The sequence below is a fragment of the Bufo gargarizans genome, chromosome 6 (genome assembly GCF_014858855.1).
Source record: "Bufo gargarizans isolate SCDJY-AF-19 chromosome 6, ASM1485885v1, whole genome shotgun sequence".
Lineage (NCBI taxonomy): Eukaryota > Metazoa > Chordata > Amphibia > Anura > Bufonidae > Bufo > Bufo gargarizans.
The window spans coordinates 291,803,838-291,827,681 of record NC_058085.1 but is presented as its reverse complement, the minus strand read 5'-3'; positions in this window follow the sequence as shown (position 1 = coordinate 291,827,681).

Sequence of the window (23,844 nt, the reverse complement as noted above, 5' to 3'; positions counted from 1 at the left end):
GATTTTAAAGAACTAGATATCAGTATACTGGGAAAAAGTTCACCAACAGGACCAGTTGGAGTGTAGTGCCAGCAACACAGCCGGTCACCCTTGTCAAGCCTTTACCTGTCGTCAGTCAGGCAACTCAAGCCCCAATTCCTGACGCAGTTGCTGCCCTTACTGAGCAAGTCCAATTCCTAAATAAAAGTCTGGAGAAAGTTCACAAAAAATTGGTACAATGGGAAGAGACACTTTTACTGGTGGATGAGAAGCCTGTATCCAGAAGGCTCTTCTCTCCTGATTATAAAGAGATTTATTCCAGAAATTCAGGCGGACGCCCACCTTACCGCACTAGTACCCCCAGGCGGCCTATCTGTACCTACTGTCACAAGCCAGACCATACTGCAGCCACCTGCTGGCAGTTAAATGGGCGACCCCCGAGGTCAGGGACCACCCCTTGGGAGGTAGATAAATAGGTCCAGAAGATCCTTATTGGATGCCAAGATATGTAGCATCCCGTCCAGAAGTGACACTTTAAATAAATTGAGTTCCTTTTGTTGCCCTAGTTGACACAGGATCCCAAGTCACTACCATACAACAAACAGCATTTGAGAAATACTGGGACAAAAATCAATTTGCCCAGCCCCCAGAATCCTGGCTGAGTCTCATAGCTAGTAACGGCAAACCTGTACCAATACTGGGTTACTGGGAACCTACCATTCAAATAGGAGGAACTATCCTATCCCAACAAGGTATTATTGTAGTCCAAGTAAAAGAAAACAACAACAACCCTCCTATAGTCCTAGGCATGAATGTCCTTAGGAATTGTTATGTTGAAATGCTAGAAGCTTTACATCAGTCAGTGCCTACTACTTCTTTTGCTTCTAAGAAGATAATTCAACAAACCATTTGTGTAATGAGTGCACAACAGAAATTCGCCAATGAAAAAGGAGAAATTTGCTGTGTCTGCATCCGAGACAATCAACCAGTGATTCTCAAGCCCAACACCAAAACTCTCCTGTGGTGCTGAGCTGTAGTCGGAATTCAAGGTCAAGACTACCAAGCCTTGGTAGAGCCCGTCGTCTTGGAAGACTATCCTTTAGTTAGAGCTGCAAGAAGCCTGGTAACCGTCACTGAAGATAAAGTGCCTATCGGTCTCCTCAACTTGAGTGATCACAGTGTAACATTAACCAAATACCGTCCCATTGCACAGCTGATCCAAATTACCTTTCAAGACGTCATCAGCATGACTACAGATCTCAAGAAACAACACCCACAGGGCCAAAACTTAAACACCCCCTGGTGGAAAGAACTTCATGTGGGAGATGCTTCCACACTAGAACACCAAGTAGAAGGAGTGTTGCAAGTCGTGAAAGAACATCACTGTGCCTTCAGTAAAAATTCTACAGACTATGGGGAAGTGGATATCATAAAGCACTACATCCTGACAGGTTCACATCCACCGATCAAGGAAAGGTATCGGCCTATACCACCTACTATGTACCAATCCATCAAGCAAATGATTCAAGAGATGAAAGACTCAAACATCATCAAAGACAGCCATAGTCCATGGGCTGCACCACTAGTTCTAGTCCGAAAAAAGACAGCAACATCAAATTCTGTGTGGACTACAGAAAAATCAACCAAATTACTCACAAAGATGCTTATCCTTTACCACGCATAGAGGAATCCTTAACAGCTTTAGGATCTTCAGCCCACTTCTCTACTCTTGAATTAACCAGTGGATACTGGCAAGTACCAATGGCACCTGAAGATCATGAGAAGACTGCATTTACTACCCATATGTGCCTATTTGAGTTTAACTCTGGAACTTTTCAGAGATTAATGGAGCGTTGTCTGGGCCACAAAAAAATTGAAACTGTCCTGTTGTACTTAGATGATGTCATCATCTACTTCAAATCTTATGAAGACCATTTAAAACATCTGGCCGAAGGTTTCCAAGTTCTTATTAAGCATGGACTAAAAGTCAAACCATCCAAGTGTCATCTACTGAAGCCAGAAGTTAAATACTTAGGGCATATCGTCAGCTCTGAAGGTGTTAAACCGGAGAGAATATAGCCGCAGTCCGTAATTGGCCTACTCCCATTACGGTGAAGGAGGTAAGAAGTTTCCTTAGTTTTGCAGGATATTACAGACGTTTCATTCCTCACTTTGCCCAAATTGCAGAGCCAATATTGAAAATTTTGAGAGGGCATCCTAAAATATACCAGAAGACTCTCATACCAGTGGAATGGAATACTGAAAGAGAAATTGCCTTCCAGCTCCTGAAGAAGGAATTAACCGAACCACCAATCTTAGGTTACCTGGATTATCAACAGCCATTTCATCTTTACACAGATGCAAGTAAGAAAGGCCTGGGAGCTGTTTTGTCACAAGTACAAGAAGGTAAAGAAAGAGTCATTTCCTATGCTAGTAGATCTCTTAGAGGTAGTTAAAAGAACGACCAAAACTACAGTTCCTTCAAGTTGCAATTCCTCGCACTCGTGTGGGCTGTTGCAGAAAAATTTTAAGATTACCTTGCCGCAACACCCTTCGTGGCCTTCACAGATAACAACCCACTAGCACATCTTAACACCGCCAAGTTAGGAGCGTTGGAGCAAAGATGGGACTCACGCCTTGCTAATTGCAATTTTACTGTAAAGTACAGAACAGGAAAAGCAAGCGAAAATTCAGATGCATTATCCCGTCTGCCTAGTTCACAGGAAGATATCTGGGAAGAGGTAGAGATGCCATCCTTCTACAACAACTTTGCCCACCAAGACATCATCACTGTCAAAGGGAAAAAGGTTTTCAACCTTCAACAACAAGTGGATCCAAAATCCCAAGTGGACAAAGAAAGATGGATCAAGTTACAGAATGAAAACAGAGTGTTTGGAGAACTGCAAGATTTCTTCACCAGTGGAAGAACCCCAGAAAGAATCCACAGAAAGAATGCTGATTTAGAATTGTCCAAATTATGGAGACACAGAAAACACCTTTTTCTACAAAAGAGCCTACTATTAAGAAGAACTTTAGACCCAATTACATGGGATCGTCTATATCAAAACCTAATACCACGGCATGATGCAAGAATTATTCTGGAGATGTATCATGATCAATCAGGACACTTTGGCGTGCAGAAAACAGAAGCCGCCATCTGTAGAAGATTCTATTGGATCGGGATGAGAGGAGACATTGAGAAATGGTGTCGCGAATGTTCCACCTGTGCTGTTGGAAAAAACAAAAAACATGACCAAAGAGCCCCTTTACATTCCAGTGTGAGCAGAACACCGCTAGAAATAGTAGCAATTGACCATGTGAAGTTGGAACCAAGTAGCTCGGGTTATACCTATGCTATGACCATCATTGACCACTACACCAAATTTGTTGTAGCTGTGCCTGTCAAAGACTTGACCGCAAAGACAACTGCAGATGCTTTCTGGACACATTTACTGTTGCCATATGGATGCCCAGAGAGAATCCTCACAGATCAAGATCTGCCTTTGAATCACAACTCTTTAAAGAACTGTGTACCTTTCACAACTGTCAGAAAATCAGGACCACAGCATACCATCCCCAAGGGAATGGACTTTGCGAAAAGATGAACCAAACCCTAATTGAAATGCTAAGAGCAGTCCCACCTGCTACAAGAAATGATTGGCCTACTTTATTGCCTCAGCTGATGTATACCTACAACAACACTATTCATTGTTCTACTGGGTATACACCCTACTACCTTATTTTTGGCCGGCAAGGTACCTTACCTGCTGACCACACTTACAAGTGCCTGATGCCATCAACCCCCTACCAAAAACTGATTGGGTGGCTGAACACCAAAGGCGTTTGATTGACGCACAAGAGATTGTTCAACAACGCATGGGTCATGCCCATGAAAAACAACAGAAGAACTATAATCAATCTGCCAAGGCAGTAACCTCTCAAAATTGTTGATCGTGTCTCGTTAAAAAATAACCATAGAACCAGCAAACTAGATAGCAAATGGGAGAGAGAACTTTACACCATTACTGCTATTCTAAATCCAGAAATTGACACATATGAGATTACCGTACAGCGCGGGACACAGGCCGGAAGAGGCCTGCATCACATCGCTGACATGGAGATAAATGGTTTTTTTTATATGTACAATAGTTTTACAGGCACATTAGATTAGGGGGGCTCTTGTTACTGGCACAATGGGGCGCCTCTATGCTCTAGTTACTGGGCTGGTACATGATGGGGGGGCTCTTACTGGCACATGGGGGGTTCTTGTTACTGGTACATGGGGGGCTCTTGTTACTGGCACATGATGGGGGGCTCTTATTACTGGCACATAATGGGGGGGCTTATTACTGGCACATGATGGGGGCTCTTGTTACTGCCACATGATGGGGGGCTCTTATTACTGGCACGTGATGGGGGCTGGGCTCTTATTACTGGCACATGATGGGGGCTCTTATTACTGGCACGTGATGTGGGGCTCTTATTACTGGCACATGATGGGGGGCTCTTGTTACTGGCACATTGGGGGGCTCTTATTACTGGCATGTGATGGGGGCTCTTGCTACTAGCACATGGGGGGGCTCTTGCTACTGACACATGGGGGGGCTCTTATTACAGGCACATGATGGGGAGCTCTTATTACTGGCACGTGATGGGGGCTCTTGTTACTGGCACATTGGGGGGTTCTTGTTACTGGCACATGATGGGGGGGCTCTTATTACTGGCACATGATGGGGGCTCTTGTTACTGGCACATGAAAGGGGGTCTCTTGTTACTGGCACATGAATGAGGGTCTCTTGTTACTGGCACGTAATTGGGGGCACTTATTACTGGCACGCGAATGGGGGCACTTATTACTGGCACATTATTGGGGGCACTTATTACTGGCAAATTATTCTGGGCACTTATTACTGGCACATTATTGGTGGGCACTATAAGGGCATCTACTGAGGCCACAAAGAAGGGGTATTTTATATGGGGGGGCTCTGTACAGTAGCATTTTATACTGGGACACATTATGGTGGGTACTATGGGGAAGGGGGGAGAGGAGTACTATGGGGTCATCTATGGGGGACACTAAGAAGGGGTATTTTATACTTGCAAATTATGGGGGACACTGAGGGCTTCTACTGGGGCACTATATTTGGGGCATTTTATACTGGTACATTATGGGGGCACTAGGAGGAAGGGGGAGAGGAGCACTATGGGGGCATTTACTGGGGGCACTATATAGGGGGATTTTATACTGACACATTATGCAGGCACTATGGGGACATTAGCTTAACTGGGGGCATTACAAGGGGGTATTTTTTGAACTGTCACATTATAAGGAGAATTATTTCTACTGGGGGGGCATTATGGTGGGCTTTATTACTCCCCCATGGAATGACCTTCTAGTAGCAGCACCAGCCTCTCCCTGCTCTGCTATCCCTCTGCCCCTTCTTCAAATCCTTATTATAAAATCTTTCTCATTAGGATAAAACACAACATCAGCTCCGCCGAGCCCCCAGCCAAGTGTTGAAGTGGTGTCCGAGATCCCCAAGGGCCAAGCCAAGTTATTGTAAGTTTTTATGTGAAATATGTTTATGTTATACACATATAGCATACACTGTGCCGCACAATATACAGTATACCTCTACACTGTGTAGTCTGTTCTACAAGCACCATTGTTTTGTGGCTAATCAGGAAGTGCCCCTCCCGAGACCAGGCTCTGGATCCGCCACTGGTCTGGACCGCTCACAGAAGTGTACATTTCTTTTAAACTGTAATTCGTATCCTCTGACCTGCAGAAATCAGCGCTCACTCCATAACAACTAACAGGCAGTGCCTGTAGGCTATAGCCTGGCACTGTTACCGAAGCTAGCTGAGTGGTGTGAGGTTAAGGTACTAGTAGAGATGAGCAGCCGCTGAATCCTGATTTAAAGTAAAATTTACTGATGGATATGGATTACAGTGTATCATACAGTGTATGTAAATGTACACTCCTTTGAGCAGCGGGGAGGGGGGATCTGTGGATGACACTGTTATAGGGAGGGGGATCTGTGGATTACACTGTTATGGGGAGGGGGATCTGTGGATGACACTGTTATAGGGAGGGGGATCTGTGGATGACACTGTTATAGGGAGGGGGATCTGTGAATTACACTGTTATAGGGAGTGGGATCTGTGAATGACACTGTTATAGGGAGGGGGATCTGTGGATGACACTGTTATAGGGAGGGGGATCTGTGGATGACACATATAGCATAAGATAATATATACGGTAAATGTCATCCACAGATCCCCCTCCATAACAGTGTCATCCACAGATCCCCCTCCATAACAGTGTCATCCACAGTGCCCCCCCCCCCATAGCAGTGCCATCCACAGATCCCCCTCCCTATAACAGTGTCATCCACAGGCAACTAAAACATGTTGAAATCCGAATGATTGTTTTGGTTTTTTTAAACCACAGACAGCAGGACTTTTCTTTCCTGTTGCGGTTTTAGGTATTGGGTAAAGTATTGCAGCATTTCTAAGCATACTTGTGTAAATGTATCGTTGTTATAGCTGCCCCCCCTACTTTTGTTCTTGCCCCCAGTGTGCCCCCCAAAAATGTGAAAGCTAGAGACGCCACTGTGCTCCCGTGGCCCAAATAGCCTATAATAGCCTAAAGCCAAGACTATTACATAAATAGTTCCTATGGAGGCCTGCAGGTGGCACGGCTCCATAGGAACATTGATAATTCAAAGCAAATAACATAGATAATGCAAAGCAAAAATAAGACAGAAAGATAAAAACAAGCAATCATTAGAAAATCTAATTTAAATGAAGAGATCAAAAACACATCACCTGGCAGACCTGTTGGACCTCTTTACTGTTTTCTGCTGTCGCAATTCATTGTTCATATATTACATTAAATGTGGTTGATTAAACAATAAGAATCTATACTGTGTAAAAAAATATCTAAATATAGAGATACCTATTTATATACAGCGCCTAGAAAAAGTATTCTTACCCCCTAAATTTTTTCACATGACACCCACAAATGTTTTAAGCCCCCTGTACTCTGATACCACAAAATATAATCCAATGTGACCAACTGCCTTCAGAAGTCACCTAATTAGTAAATAGAGTCCACCTGTGTGTAAGTTATTCTCAGTAATAACTACAGATGTTCCATGAAGGCCTCAGAGGTTTGTTAGTGAACATTAGTGATCAAACAGCATCATGAAAACCAAGGAAAACACTAGACAGGTCAGGGATAAAATTGTGGAGAAGTATAAAGCAGGTTTAGGTTATAGAAAAATATCCCAAGCTCTAAACATCTCATGGAGCACTGTTCAATCCATCATCTGAAAATGGAAAGAGTATGGCACAACTGCAAAATGGTCATCCACCTAAACTAACATTCCAGACAAGGAAAGCACCAATTAGAGAAGCAGCCAAGTGGCCAATGATCACTCTGGAGGAGCTGCAGAGATCCACAATTCAGGTTGGCGAACCTATCCACCGGACAACTATTAGTCGTATACTCCACAAATCTGACCTTTATGGAAGAGTGGCACGAAGAAAGCAATTTCTGAAAGCAAGCCAGAAGAAGTCCTGTTTGCAGTTTGCTACAAGCCATGTATGGGATACAGCAAACGTGAAAATAAATACTTCCATCAGATAAGAACAAAATTGAACTTTTTGCCCTAAATGCAAAAAGTTATGTGTGGCAGGAAACTAACAATGCACATCACCCTGAACACACCATTCCCACTGTGATACATGGCGGTGACAGCATCATGCTGTGGGGATACTTATCTTCAGTTGGGACAGCAAATCTGGAATATGGGCAATCCTGGTGTAGGCTGCAAAAGACTTTAGACTTGGTTGGATGTTTACCTTCCAACAGGATAATAACCCTAAATATTAATCTAGAGCTAAAATTGAATGGTTTAGATCAAAGCATAATCGTATGTTAGAATGGCCCAGTCAAAATCCAGACCTAAATCCCATTGAGAATCTGTGGCAAGACTTGAAAATTGCACACTTAAATCCAAATAAAATGCATTTAAGTTTGTGGGTATAACATGAAAAAATTTGCAAAAGTTCAAGGGGTATGAATAATTTTTCAAGTCATTGTATGTCATGTAATAAAAATTCTCTCTCCTATTAGGGAGTAAGGGGTATAACTAAAAAGTTGGGACACTATACAAATCGTGAATAAAAACTGAATGCAATGATGTGGAGGTGCCAACTTCTAATATTTTATTCAGAATAGAACATGAATCACGGAACAAAAGTTTAAACTGAGAAAATGTACCATTTTAAGGGAAAAATATGTTGAATCAGAATTTCATGGTGTCAACAAATCCCCAAAAAGTTGGGACAAGGCCATTTTCACCACTGTGTGGCATCTCCCCTTCTTCTTACAACACTCAACAGACGTCTGGGGACCGAGGAGACCAGTTTCTCAAGTTTAAAATAGGAATGCTCTCCCATTCTTGTCTAATACAGGCCTCTAACTGTTCAATCGTCTTGGGCCTTCTTTGTTGCACCTTCCTCTTTATGATGCGCCAAATGTTTTCTATAGGTGAAAGATCTGGACTGCAGACTGGCCATTTCAGTACCCGGATCCTTCTCCTAAGCAGCCATGATGTTGTGATTGATGCAGAATGTGGTCTGGCATTATCTTGTTGAAAAATGCAGGGTCTTCCCTGAAAGAGATGACGTCTGGATGGGAGCATATGTTGTTCTAGAACCTGAATATATTTTTCTGCATTGATGGTGCCTTTCCAGACATGCAAGCTGCCCATGCCACACGCACTTATGCAACCCCATACCATCAGAGATGCAGGCTTCTGAACTGAGCGTTGATAACAACTTGGGTTGTCCTTGTCCTCTTTGGTCCGGATGACATGGCATCCCAGATTTCCAAAAAGAACTTCGAATCGTGACTCGTCTGACCACAGAACAGTCTTCCATTTTGCCACACTCCATTTTAAATGATCCCTGGCCCAGTGAAAACGCCTGAGCTTGTGGATCTTGCTTAGATATGGCTTCTTCTTTGCACTGTAGAGTTTCAGCTGGCAACGGCGGATGGCACGGTGGATTGTGTTCACTGACAATGGTTTCTGGAAGTATTCCTGAGCCCATTCTGTGATTTCCTTTACGGTAGCACTCCTGTTTGTGGTGCAGTGTCGTTTAAGGGCCCGGGCATCCAGTATGAATTTACGGCCTTGACCCTTACGCACAGAGATTGTTCCAGATTCTCTGAATCTTCGGATGATGTTATGCATAGTTGATGATGATAGATGCAAAGTCTTTGCAATTTTTCGCTGGGTAACACCTTTCTGATATTGTTCCACTATCTTTCTGCGCAACATTGTGGGAATCGGTGATCCTCTACCCATCTTGGCTTCTGAGAGACACTGCCACTCTGAGAAGCTCTTTTTATACCCAATCATGTTGCCAATTGACCTAATTAGTGTTAATTGGTCTTCCAGCTCTTCGTTATGCTCAAATGTACTTTTTCCAGCCTCTTATTGCTACTTGTCCCAACTTTTTGGGGATTTGTTGACACCGTGAAAATTTGAATCAACTTATTTTTCCTTTAAAATGATACATTTACTCGGATTAAACGTTTGATCTGTCATCTAAGTTCTATTACAAATAAAATATTGACATTTGCCATCTCCACATCATTGCATTCAGTTTTTATTCACAATTTGTTTAGTGTCCCAACTTTTTGGGAATCCGGTTTGTACATGGCGCAGTTGCAATCTGTTTAGTCTGCAGCCAGCTCCGGTCCAGAACCACACTGAGAATTAGGAAGCAGCTGCCTTTTATGTAACTAATGATGTCAGCACCGTATAGATGGTTTTCATTGAACGTCTCCCGACTACACTGTCTGGTGTTATCCTTAGGCTAGCTGCACATGTAAGTGTCTCTATGCATAATGTGTTGCTGAAGATGTCATTTCTGCCCTGTGTAATGAGACAAGAGTAAAGTGATGCAGTAGTTGAGCCTCCTGACTCAAAATAGCTGTCTATATTATCTTTGAGTTCCTTGTGCAGAATCTCCAGTGTATTTCTGAGAGCGAATGCTTCAGCCTGCTTTCTTTTTTATTCTGTGACAGGGAACAGGAGGCTGGGGAGACAGGAAGAAGCTGCATAATATAAGAATGCACTGAGACTCCTCAGTTAAGAGGCAGCAGTTCTATGTCAGTAATCACTATTACAGGACTCAGAGGGGGAGAAGGAGCCAAGAGAAACATATCCAAGAACCTCTACATTATTATTTACCAGTAGCCTATGCTGCAGTGCACTCTAGGCAAAATAAATTGCCATGATTCTTCTGTAACATACATTTTGAAAATAGTGCAAAATATGAAGAAAATACCTAGAAAAACATAGACGTTATATGTGCTAAACTTTGGAGTAAAGGTTAAGCTGATAATTACCACACAATATACATGTCGATCAAATATGTTTTTGCTAATATCAGATGACTGAAATACAGCAGGTAATTATGGTACATGTATAACCTTCACAAAGTAAATGTTATTTGACCTTGCTCACAAGACTGAGATTGGTCAAGTTAATTATAGTTTACCCTCAAAGTCAGCGAACTCTTACTAAATCACTGTAAGGCTACAGCTCAAATAATAAATGGTGACAATTAAGACAGTTCGTACTATTTTGGAATATGGATTTATTTTTATATTTTTATAAACTTTTATGTGTTTTGGAAAAGAGGTACATATAAATAAACACTTTTGGAGCCACACTGCTCCTACTGCAGATAACATAGTAACTAGTGTTGATCGAGCACCAAAGTGCTCGGGTGTTTGGTCGAACACCTCGGGATGCTCGGGTGCTCTATCGAGCACCCGAGCACAATGGAAGTCAATAGGAGAACCGGAGCATTAAACCAGGAACTCCCTGCTCTGAAGAGGGGAGGGTGTCTGGTTCATACGAAAAGGTCAGAAATGGATGGAAACAACACCGAAATGGTTCAGGAACAGCATTGGGAGGATGTCTGGATGCATCTTGGGATTCCAGGTCGCTGCTGGGAATTATGTTGTCCGAGTAGTACGCCACTTTTACAGACTGACTCTAATATGCACAAAACCGAAGATAAAATCGATTTTAGAGGAAAAATTGTTAGGAAACATTCTTTCCTGTATATTTACTTATATGAAGTGCAAGTGCTGCCAAAAATTACAAGAAAGAGGCACTCTGATACAACCTGTATATCACATAATGGAGGGCCTCATTCACATTGTGGTACAATTGTTCAGGTAGTGGGACTCCTACACTCATAATGCATATGCACTAAGGGAAAGGGCTTCCAAAAATTACAAGGAACACCCTTTATTCCACATAAAGGAGGGCATCATACACCCTTGAAAAATTATGACTGATGGCCTGCTGGTGACCCTTAAAAACATTAGGAGCAAGGGCCTGCTGGTGACCCTCTAAAACATTACGGGCGAGGGCCTGCTTATAAGCTGACCATCTAAAACATTAGGGGTGAGCGTCTGCTGCAGAGCTAACTCTCTAAAACATTAGGGGCAAGTGCCTGCTGCTGATCTGAGCATCGAAAAAATTATGGACAAGTGCGTGCTGCTGATCTGACCATTGAAAAAATTATGGGCGAGGGCCTGCTGGTGAGCTGACCCTCTAAAACATTACATGTGAGGGCCTGTAGGTGAGCTGACCCTCTAAAAGATTGTATGTGTGGGCCTGCAGGTGAGCTGACCCTCTAAAACATTACATGCAAGGGTCTGCAGGTGATATGACCCTCTAAAAGATGGTAAGTGAGGGCCTGCTGGTGAGCTGACCCTCTAAAACATTACATGCGAGGGCCTGCAGGTGAGCTGACCCTCTAAAAGATTGTAGGTGAGGGCCTGCTGGTGAGCTGACCCTCTAAAACATTATATGCAAGGGCCTGCAGGTGAGCTGACCCTCTAAAAGATTGTAGGTGAGGGCCCGCTGGTGAGCTGAACCTCTGAAAGATTGTAGGTGTGGGCCTGCTGGTGAGCTGACCCTCTAAAACATTACATGCGAGGGCATGCAGGTGAGCTGACCCTCTAAAAGATTGTAGATGTGGGCCGGCTGGTGAGATGACCCTTTAAAACATTACATGTCAGGGCTTGCAGTTGAGCTGACCCTCTAAAACATTATATGCAAGGGTCTGCAGGTGAGCTGACCCTCTACAACATTAGGAGAGAGGGCAGACTAATAAGCATGTTGACATGATGGAAGAGGAGGAGGAGAAGGACGAGAAAAGGAAGATTGAGCCAAATACCCATTTTTGTGGTGGAAGGGGTGCATGGGAATACAGTGTATGCAGTACATGATAAAAAAACACATTTAAAGTACTTTTATGTTCAGCCACTTTCCTCTGGTGGAGTAGAGAAGTTGGGGGCAATCCAGGCATTGTTTATTTTGATAAGAGTCAGCATGTCTGCATTTTCAGTTACTGATACGCTTATCAGTAATTATGCCCTCAGCAGCACTAAATACCAGGCCAGCAACTTCAAGGCGTAGAGCGCCAGTTCGTGCCATGTGTCCAGCTTGATATAATGCCATTTTTATTGATATTAATGTACATATACCTCTCCTTTATTTCAGGCTCCCTAGTCGGATTATATTCATAGTCAATACACAAGTTGGTGAGAAAATAACCACCCCCCCTCCCCTTTTTTCCCAATTCCTCCCACCCCTTCCCCCCCCCCCCCGCATCCCCTCCTTTTTCCCTCCCTCCTTCCCACCCTCCTTCTCATCATAGATTAGAACATAGTATAAGTCTTTAGTATATATAGATACCTATATATTTAGATACCCAACAATTTAAGAACTGCATAATATGATTGGTTTTGCCTCTGTGTGTTGATTCTTGTCCTTGGTTTTTATTGATTTATTCCTTTCCCCCCCCCCCTTTTTTTTGTTCCCTTATTCTTCATATTTCAGTATGACAAGCATTGAAGTTATTGTCTCATTATGCTTCCTTTAAATAATATATTTTTTTCATGTATAGATGTATGTGACCCTTTTCTACTTATTATAATCTTCTCTACTAATTCTCTCTATTTTCTATACTTTCTTTATCCTAATAACCTATATAATACTTTATATACTCTTTATCCTCAACATTCACAAAATTTCTTACACAATCCTCTTTTATTCTCCTCATCAATCAGCAGACTTATTCCCAATCTAGTATTCCTATTACTTTATATCTTGAGGCTTAATAGGATAGATATCTCTAACACATAGCCACTCTGCGCAACAACATGTAGTGCGCATGCGCTCACCGTGTTCCGGGGTCACGCGGCTCACGTGACGTCACTGGCGATCATGTGACCCGCTGAACCCGGACCCGGGTTACAGCGCACACATGACTTCCGGCCCTCCAGCTTAAAACGCCAAACCGGAGCGCACAAACACATGGCGCCCATACTATGCTGTTTGCTAATCGGCCTAGGTGAGTTCTTATATTACCACATATCTAGTTTGTTGCCTTAAGTTATCTACAGATATCTTCCTCATAAATACTCTGCTTTACACTCATTATACTAAATCTAATTCTTTTTTCCTGATCTGATCTGATATTCTAATTATGAGTAATTCCTTACACTATAACCTCGTCTTGATTATCATACTTAACCAGTCTCACACCCCTTATATCCCCCATACTTTACATACTTTACCTATCTCCTACACCCATCATCATCTTTATGACTCTGAGATCTGTACATTTATATACCCTTTTATTTCCTTTCCCTCCCCTTTTTTTTTAATGGGTCAATATTAAACTATGTTCGCCACGTTGAGACACCAGTAAAACTTCTATATTTATACTCCTTTACAGATCCCTTGATAAAGGTCTTTGACAGGACCGAAACGTCGGGAATTATCATGGCCCACAAATATATGTGATTTGTTATATCATAATTATGGCGCAACTAGTCATATATTGACGAAACCTGTGAATAATAATTTTTTGCACCTATAATAAATTTTGCAAAACAAAAAGAGATCGGTGTGCCTTGGATTACCGTTATATATATGTGTCCAGCTTAGACACCCAGTAGTTGTAAGGCACAGAGGGATCATTGAGGATGCTGACACGGTCTGCTACGTACTCCTTCACCATCTTCCAAAACTTTTCTCTCCTTGTGACACTAGGCCGCGCATCAGGGTGAGGGTGCTGGCGGGGTGTCATGAAACTGTCCCAGGCCTTGGAGAGTGTTGCCTTGCCTCAGTTGGAACTGCTATGTGTTCCCCTTGTCTCCCCTCCTTAGTTGCCCAAGGAACTACGTACTCTGCTGCCAGCGTTGTCAGCTGAAAAGTTTTGGAGCAATATTTCCATAAGGACCTTCTGGTAGTGCACCATTTTGCTCATCCTCTCCTCCAAAGGAATGAGAGATGAGAAGCTCTCTTTGTAGTGGGGGTCGAGAAGAGTGAACAACCAGTAATCAGTGTTGTCCAAAATTCGTAAAACGCGTGGGTCATGGGAAAGGCAGCCTAACATAAAGTCAGCCATGTGTGCCAGAGTACCAATAGGCAAGACTTCGCTGTCGTCATCAGGAGGATGACTCTCAATCTCCTCATTCTCTTCCTCCTCTTCTGCCCATCCACGCTGAACAGATGGAATTAAACTTCCATGGGTACTACCCTCTGTAGCGGAGGCAACTGTCTCCTGCTCCTCATCATCATCCAATTTGCGCTGAGAAGACAAACTGAGGGTGGTCTGGATATCACCCTGTGTAATGTCTTCTCCCATTTTCCCCTCTTCCACATGCAAAGCGTCAGCCTTAATTGTGAGCAGCGAGCGTTTGAGTAGACACAGAGTTGGGACGGTGATGCTGATAATAGCGTTATCGCCGCTCACCATCTTTGTTGATTCCTCACAGAGGTCAGACATCCATGCCCACTCCTCGCTCGTGAAGAGAGGAAGCTGACTGGAAAGGCAACGACCATGTTGCAGCTGGTATTCCACTACTGCCCTCTGCTGCTCACAAAGCTTGGCCAACATGTAGAATGTGGAGTTCCAGCGCGTGCATGTTGCACAACAGTCAGTGAGCTGGCAATTGCAGTGAGCTGGCAATTGCAAGTGCAGCTGCAGCGTTTCCAGATCGGTGTGCCGTGGATTACCATTATATATATGTGTCCAGCTTAGACACCCACAGGTTTCCACAAGGGGGTGCTCCAGGGACCAGTTGTGGGCCTGTTTGGTGTGGCCCGCATTCTCCCTCTGCAACCCCACTGCCTCTTCTAGCCTGTTGCGGTGCTGCAGATCCCTCCCCCTCTGTAATGCTGTCCTCGCTTGGCTTGCTACCTTCCCAGGTTGGGTCAGTGATTTCATCGTCCACCACCTTGTCCACCACCTCCTTTTTCACTTCCTCACTCTGGTCATCCTCCTGACTTGTTGACCTAACAAGAACCTCACTTATTGACAACTGTGTCTCATCCTCATCATCAAGCTCTTGAGACACTAATTGCCATTGACTTATTGGCAACTGTGTCTCATCATCATCATCCACCTCATGAAACACTAATTGCCGTTCCCCATCCTCATCTTCTTCTGACTGTGGATACTTCTTTTGGGAATCAGTGCACAAGATCTCCTCATATACCTCTTCAAGTGGGCTTTGGCGAGAGGTCCAAATCAAGGAATGGCGATGAAAAGAGCTCCTTGGAATACCCAAGTGTGGGATCACTTGTTTGCCAAGACTCTCCATAGTGGGAGGAAGGAGGATCAGGGTGAGGACTCTGTTGATCAATAGTGATGGACGAACATCTGCACTATACAGTACCCAAATGCATTATATAGAAAGTATATTGGTATACAGGAAGTGCAGAATTATTAGGCAAATTAGTATTTTGACCACATCATCCTCTTTATGCATGTTGTCTTACTGTCACGGACGGTGTACAGGAAACAAGACAAAGCAACATGCATATATGACTTTCCCTGGCTGCTCAGCCTATGCAACGATCCCAGAGGTGGATGGCTGCATATCCACGTACCTCGACTATATAACCCCTGAACACCCTACAATAGTGAGGGGACACGACCACCGGCTCCCTACACCAGACACGGAGGGAGTCAGGGTCACCTGGGATCCAGCAAACAGAAAATAACAGATAAATGTTCAGCACTTAACTTTGTAGCAGACTGGAAAACAAGATCAGCATGCACACACACTCCAGGAAGTAGTATAAGCCGCCCAGTAGTGCATTATGGGGCGGAATTTAAAGGGATGCAATCAGTCCAACCACATGACAGCTGAGAGAGGCTAACGAGATGAGGAACTGAACATCACAACAAAGAAACTCAAGGAGGAGGTTCTGAAAGGCTTCTGTCAGAGCTTCTCAGCTGTCTGGTTGTGACAGTACCCCTCCCTCTACGAGTGGACTCCGGACACTCAGAGCCCACCTTCTCAGGATGGGACCTATGGAAAGCCCTGATGAGACGAGAGGCCTTAATGTCCGTCACTGGGACCCACATCCTCTCCTCAGGACCATAACCCTCCCAATGAACAAGGAACTGGAGAGAAACGCGGACAAGCCGAGAATCCATAATCCTAGAGATCTGAAATTCAAGATTCCCATCAACCACAATCGGAGGAGGAGGCAAAGGCGAGGGTACAATGGGTTGAACATAAGGTTTCAATAAGGACTTATGAAAAACATTATGGATCTTCCAAGTCTGAGGAAGATCAAGACGGTAGGCAACAGGATTGATGACAGACAGGATTTTGTAAGGCCCAATAAACCTAGGACCCAACTTCCAGGAGGGAACCTACAATTTGATATTCTTGGTAGACAACCACACCAGATCACCAACATTCAGGTCCGGACCAAGCACACGTCTCTTATCTGGCACACGCTTATATCTCTCACTCATGCTCTTTAGATTATCCTGAATCTTTTGCCAAATAGATGACAAAGACGAGGAGAATCTGTCCTCATCAGGTAAACCAGAAGACCCCTCTCCCAAGAAAGTCCCAAACTGCGGATGAAACCCATATGCACCAAAAAATGGTGACTTATCAGAGGAATCCTGACGACGGTTATTTAAAGCAAACTCAGCAAGGGACAAAAAAGAACACCAATCCTCTTGATTCTCCGCCACAAAACAGCGCAGATATGTCTCCAGATTCTGATTGACGCGCTCTGTCTGGCCATTCGACTGCGGGTGGAAAGCAGAAGAGAATGACAACCGAACCCCCAAGCGAGAACAGAAAGCCTTCCAGAATCTGGAAACAAACTGCGTGCCCCTATCAGAGACTATGTCTGAAGGAATACCGTGCAATTTGACAATGTGATCAATAAATGCCTGCGCCAGCGTCTTAGCATTGGGCAAACCAGGAAAAGGGATGAAATGCACCATTTTGCTAAAACGGTCCACCACCACCAGAATCACAGTCTTCCCTGAGGAACGAGGCAGGTCCGTTATGAAGTCCATGGACAGATGTGTCCAAGGACGGGAAGGAATGGGTAAGGGAAGGAGAGGACCTGATGGCCGTGAATGAGGGACTTTGGCACAAGCGCAAGTCTCGCAGGCTGCCACAAAACCCTCAACCGACTTATGAAGCGCAGGCCACCAGAATCTCCGAGCGATGAGATCCAGTGTGGCTCTTGCCCCCGGGTGCCCAGCAAGGACCGTATCGTGGTGTTCCTTAAAGTGATAGGCACAAACAACCTCCCAGGAGGACAGAGATCAGGAGCCTCTGACTGGGCTGCCTGCACCTCTGCCTCCAATTCAGAAAAAAGAGCAGAGACCACCACACCTTCAGCCAAAATGGGACCCGGGTCTTCAAAATTCCTGCCTCCTGGAAAACAACGTGACAGGGCATCTGCCTTCACATTCTTAACTCCAGGGCGGAACGTGACAACAAAATTAAACCTAGAAAAGAACAAAGACTATCTGGCCTGTCTCGGGTTCAGACGCTTGGCTGACTCCAAGTAGGCCAGATTTTTATGGTCAGTAAATACGGTAATAGGGTGTCTGGCTCCCTCTAGCCAATGGCGCCATTCCTCAAAAGCCAACTTGATGGCCAACAATTCCCTATCTCCCACATCGTAATTTCTCTCTGCGGAGGAGAGTTTTTTCGAGAAAAAGGCACACAGTCGCCATTTGGCAGGAGAGGAATCCTGAGACAAGACCGCACCCACACCCACCTCAGAAGCATCAACCTCAACTATGAAGGGTAAAGAAATATCAGGTTGCACCAAGATGGGAGCGGAAGCAAAACTCTCCTTGATATTAGAAAAAGCCTTACGCGCCTCTACTGACCAAGAAGAAAAATCTACCCCCTTTCTTGTCATATCAGTGAGTGGTTTAACAATAGAGGAATAATTCAAAATAAACTTCCTGTAATAATTGGCAAAGCCCAAAAAACGCATCAGCGCCTTCTGATTCTCAGGAAGCTCCCACTCAAGCACAGCGCGGACCTTCTCGGGGTCCATGCGAAAACCAGAAGCGGAGAGAAGAAACCCCAGAAATTGCATTTCTGGAACCGCAAACACACATTTTTCCAGTTTCGCATATAATTTATTCTCCCGCAGGATGAGCAAGACCTGACGTAAATGTTCCTTATGAGTTTTGAAATCAGGAGAAAAAATCAAAATGTCATCCAAATACACTAATACAAATTTTCCCATCAAATGATAAAAAATGCTGTTCACGAAATGCTGAAAAACGGCTGGGGCATTCATCAAGCCAAAAGGCATAACCAAATTCTCAAAATGGCCCTGAGGGGTATTGAAGGCCGTCTTCCATTCGTCTCCTTCTCTGACCCTGACCAGGTTGTATGCCCCTCTTAGATCTAATTTGGAAAAGACTTTAGCCCCAACAACCTGGTTAAACAGGTCCGGGATCAGAGGAAGCGGATAAGGGTCACGAATAGTGATACTGTTCAGCTCCCTGAAATCCAGACAAGGTCTTAAAGAACCATCTTTTTTCTTAACAAAGAAAAAACCAGCGGCAACAGGTGACTTCGAGGGTCGTATGTGTCCTTTTCTCAGACTCTCAGAGATATAAGCACGCATAGCGATCCTCTCAGGTTGGGAAAGATTGTATAAACGAGATTTAGGCAGTTTGGCGCCTGGGATGAGATTAATAGGGCAATCGTACTCCCTGTGCGGGGGCAAATCCTGAACTCCACTCTCAGAGAAGACATCCGAAAATTCAGAGAGAAAAGATGGTACAGTCTTAGTAGCAACCTCAGAAACAGATGTCGTGAGGCAATTCTCTCTGCAAAAGTCACTCCAACCATTTATTTGCCTCGCTTGCCAATCAATGGTGGGGTTATGTTTAGTGAGCCAGGGTAGCCCCAACACTAGAGGAGTAGGCAAACCGCTAAGGACGAAACATGACACATCCTCAACATGAGCATCACTCACAATTAAACGGATATTGTGAACTATGCCCTTTAATGATTTCTGAGAAAGTGGAACGGAATCAATAGCAAAAACAGGAATATCCTTTCCCAACGTGCGCACCTGGAAACCATGACTTATTGCAAATTGATTATCAATGAGATTGACAGCTGCTTCACTATCCACAAAAATCTCTGTGGCGAAACCAACCTCGCCACGGTGTTTTGGAGGGGGCTGGTTGCCAGCCTCCTGCCTCAGGATTATGGCCCATACTAACTTTAAAGAAGACAGGCCGGCCGCACAGCTTAAATCTGTCTTTGGAATTGTATTTTGTTATGTAAGGGTACCCAGATGGCAAGTTTAATTGTATTCCTGTGGTCTGCCATTCGCCTAATGATATGCACTCAGACTTGAGCTATCTGGGAATATGTTAAATGTCTGTGGTTGCTGGGAGGGTGTGACATTGTGTGTTTAAATGGCGATTTCTGTCCTTTTGTCTCCACATGTGTATTGGCGATCTCCCCTTTGTCCTGAGAGATAATTGGATTATTCCTCGGTTGTCTCTGGGGCAGAGAGGAGGAAACCATGATGCATTGTGGGGATGTGTTGTATCTGTTCGGTGTGTTGCAGTCTCCATTCTGGTCCCCTGGGGGCGTGTCCACCAGATGGGGACCTGCATAAATACGGGCGGATAGCCCTCAATAAAGTGTTCCTGTTTTATCCTTCATCATGTTGAGACTGGTGTTTGAATAACTGATCAAAACTGGGGGATTGCTATACGCTGACGATTTGCTATACTCCCCTGGCATAACTACTAGCTCTTGTAAGAGCTGTTCCTGCTCTCTGGCTGTAGGAGAGGTTCACCCACTGGAGCCTGGAGCCTTGTCGTAGGTCCAGCGTGGGTGGAGGACGGTGAGACCCCAACCAAGCTGCGGCGGTTCGTGGGGTCTGCAGGGCGTACGGTGTCAAGTGGAGTGCTTGGAGTCCTCGGAAAGCACTAGGAGCATCTATCGACGGAGGTACCCGGTCGGGTGCTAGGAGATCCGTTACAATCTCACAAAAAATGTTCTTGCTCTCTAGCGCCACCCTAGCCGGCAGGACAAAACGGGAACTACAAGCAAACGGAAAACCTTCAATCTCCGCCTCAACCCTGCCAATAGTAACAGACGGAACATTTTTAAAAGATTTTTTCCTGTTTGTTTCTTTATTACTCCCAGAAAACTGCCTGAATCTCCTAGAAGGACAAACATTTGCCAAATGATTTATACCTCCACAACAAAAACAAACCCTCCCATGCGAGCTGAATCTTCTATTGTCAGAAGCAATCAACCCCAGCTGCATGGGCTCCTGCTCAGCAGGGGCTGACAGCGACCGAGACCCCTGCGCACAGAATGAGACCGCTGCACTGTCCTGGGACTGAGTATGACAGGAAGGGGACATCTCTCCTCTCTCTCTAAGAAGCCTGTCAATACGAACGGCCTGAGACATAGCAGAGTCGAAAGAAATAGGCCTCTCATGAAAGGCAAATGCATCTTTCAATCCCTCTGAAAGACCATGGCAAAATTTACTTCGGAGTGCAGCATCATTCCAACCAGTATCAGCTGCCAATCTCTGAAATTCTGAGCAGTATATTTCTGCGGATTGTTTACCCTGGCATAATAGACGTAGTCTAGACTCAGCCAGAGCAATACGATCCGGATCATCATATATCTGACCCAGGGCTAAAAAGAATTCATCCACTGAACGGAGAGGCCGTGCCCCCTCCGGCAGCGAAAAGGCCCAAGACTGAGCGTTACCCCTGAGCAGCGATATAATGATCCCCACCCTCCGTTCCTCATCACCAGAGGAATGGGGAAGAAGGCAAAAATGGAGTTTGCAAGCCTCTCTAAAACGCACAAAATTCTCACTACCCCCGGAGAACGTATCCGGGAGCGAGATCTTAGGCTCAGAACAAACTCCATGAACGCAAGCTGAACCTGTCACTTGAAGCTGAGAAAAAGTCTTACGGAGATCAGCTACCTCCAATGAAAGACCCTGGAAGCGTTCAGCCAAAAGTGAAACCGGATCCATGCTTGAGACAGTTTTGGCGGCTTATAATGTCACGGACGGTGTACAGGAAACGAGACAAAGCAACATGCATATATGACTCACTGGATCCAAAGCTAAGGAACCATAAGGGAGACCCCTGCACAAGACCTGAGACTTTCCCTGGCTGCTCAGCCTATGCAACGATTCCAGAGGTGGATGGCTGCATATCCACGTACCTCGACTATATAACCCCTGAACACCCTACAATAGTGAGGGGACACGACCACCGGCTCCCTACACCAGACACGGAGGGAGTCAGGGTCACCTGGGATCCAGCAAACAGAAAATAACAGATAAATGTTCAGCACTTAACTTTGTAGCAGACTGGAAAACAAGATCAGCATGCACACACACTCCAGGAAGTAGTATAAGCCGCCCAGTAGTGCATTATGGGGCGGAATTTAAAGGGATGCAATCAGTCCAACCACATGACAGCTGAGAGAGGCTAACGAGATGAGGAACTGAACATCACAACAAAGAAACTCAAGGAGGAGGTTCTGAAAGGCTTCTGTCAGAGCTTCTCAGCTGTCTGGTTGTGACACTTACTCCAAGCTGTATAGGCTCGAAAGCCTACTACCAATTAAGCATATTAGGTGATGTGCATCTCTGTAATGAGAAGGGGTGTGGTCTAATGACATCAACACCCTATATTAGGTGTGCATAATTATTAGGCAACTTCCTTTCCTTTGGCAAAATGGGTCAAAAGAAGGACTTGACAGGCTCAGAAAAGTCAAAAATAGTGAGATATCTTGCAGAGGGATGCAGCACTCGTAAAATTGCAAAGCTTCTGAAGCGTGATCATCGAACAATCAAGCGTTTCATTCAAAATAGTCAACAGGGTCGCAAGAAGCGTGTGGAAAAACCAAGGAGCAAAATAACTGCCCTGAACTGAGAAAAGTCAAGCGTGCAGCTGCCAAGATGCCACTTGCCACCAGTTTGGCCATATTTCAGAGCTGCAACATCACTGGAGTGCCCAAAAGCACAAGGTGTGCAATACTCAGAGACATGGCCAAGGTAAGAAAGGCTGAAAGACGACCACCACTGAACAAGACACACAAGCTGAAACGTCAAGACTGGGCCAAGAAATATCTCAAGACTGATTTTTCTAAGGTTTTATGGACTGATGAAATGAGAGTGAGTCTTGATGGGCCAGATGGATGGGCCCATGGCTGGATTGGTAAAGGGCAGAGAGCTCCAGTCCGACTCAGACGCCAGCAAGGTGGAGGTGGAGTACTGGTTTGGGCTGGTATCATCAAAGATGAGCTTGTGGGGCCTTTTCGGGTTGAGGATGGAGTCAAGCTCAACTCCCAGTCCTACTGCCAGTTTCTGGAAGACACCTTCTTCAAGCAGTGGTACAGGAAGAAGTCTGCATCCTTCAAGAAAAACATGCTCCATCACACGCGTCCAAGTACTCCACAGCGTGGCTGGCAAGAAAGGGTATAAAAGAAGAAAATCTAATGACATGGCCTCCTTGTTCACCTGATCTGAACCCCATTGAGAACCTGTGGTCCATCATCAAATGTGAGATTTACAAGGAGGGAAAACAGTACACCTCTCTGAACAGTGTCTGGGAGGCTGTGGTTGCTGCTGCACGCAATGTTGATGGTGAACAGATCAAAACACTGACAGAATCCATTGATGGCAGGCTTTTGAGTGTCCTTGCAAAGAAAGGTGGCTATATTGGTCACTGATTTGTTTTTGTTTTGTTTTTGAATGTCAGAAATGTATATTTGTGAATGTTGAGATGTTATATTGGTTTCACTGGTAAAAATAAATAATTGAAATGGGTATATATTTGTTTTTTGTTAAGTTGCCTAATAATTATGCACAGTAATAGTCACCTGCACACACAGATATCCCCCTAAAATAGCTAAAACTAAAAACAAACTAAAAACTACTTCCAAAAATATTCAGCTTTGATATTAATGAGTTTTTTGGGTTCATTGAGAACATGGTTGTTGTTCAATAATAAAATTAATCCTCAAAAATACAACTTGCCTAATAATTCTGCACTCCCTGTATAACACCCCGCTTCATTCTATTTTTTTGGGGGACGACTGGTATATCACACCAGTAGAAATTATTAGTTTCAATAACGCTTGTCCCTCTATATACCTGCAGTATCGCAGCAGAAGCGCACACAACTGCCTTACAATACAAATGCACTATAATATACTTTCTAACATAGAAAGCATATTATAACATTGTACAAGGAAGGCAATCCATTAGAATATACATGAAGATAAAACGTAACCTTTAATAATTTTACTATGGGGGTCCATTCACACGTCCGTAAGTGTTTTATGGATCCGCAAAACATGGACACCGGCAATGTGCATTCCGCAATTTGTGGACCGCACATCGCCGGCACTATAATAGAAAATGCCTAATCTTGTCTGCAATTGCGGAGAAG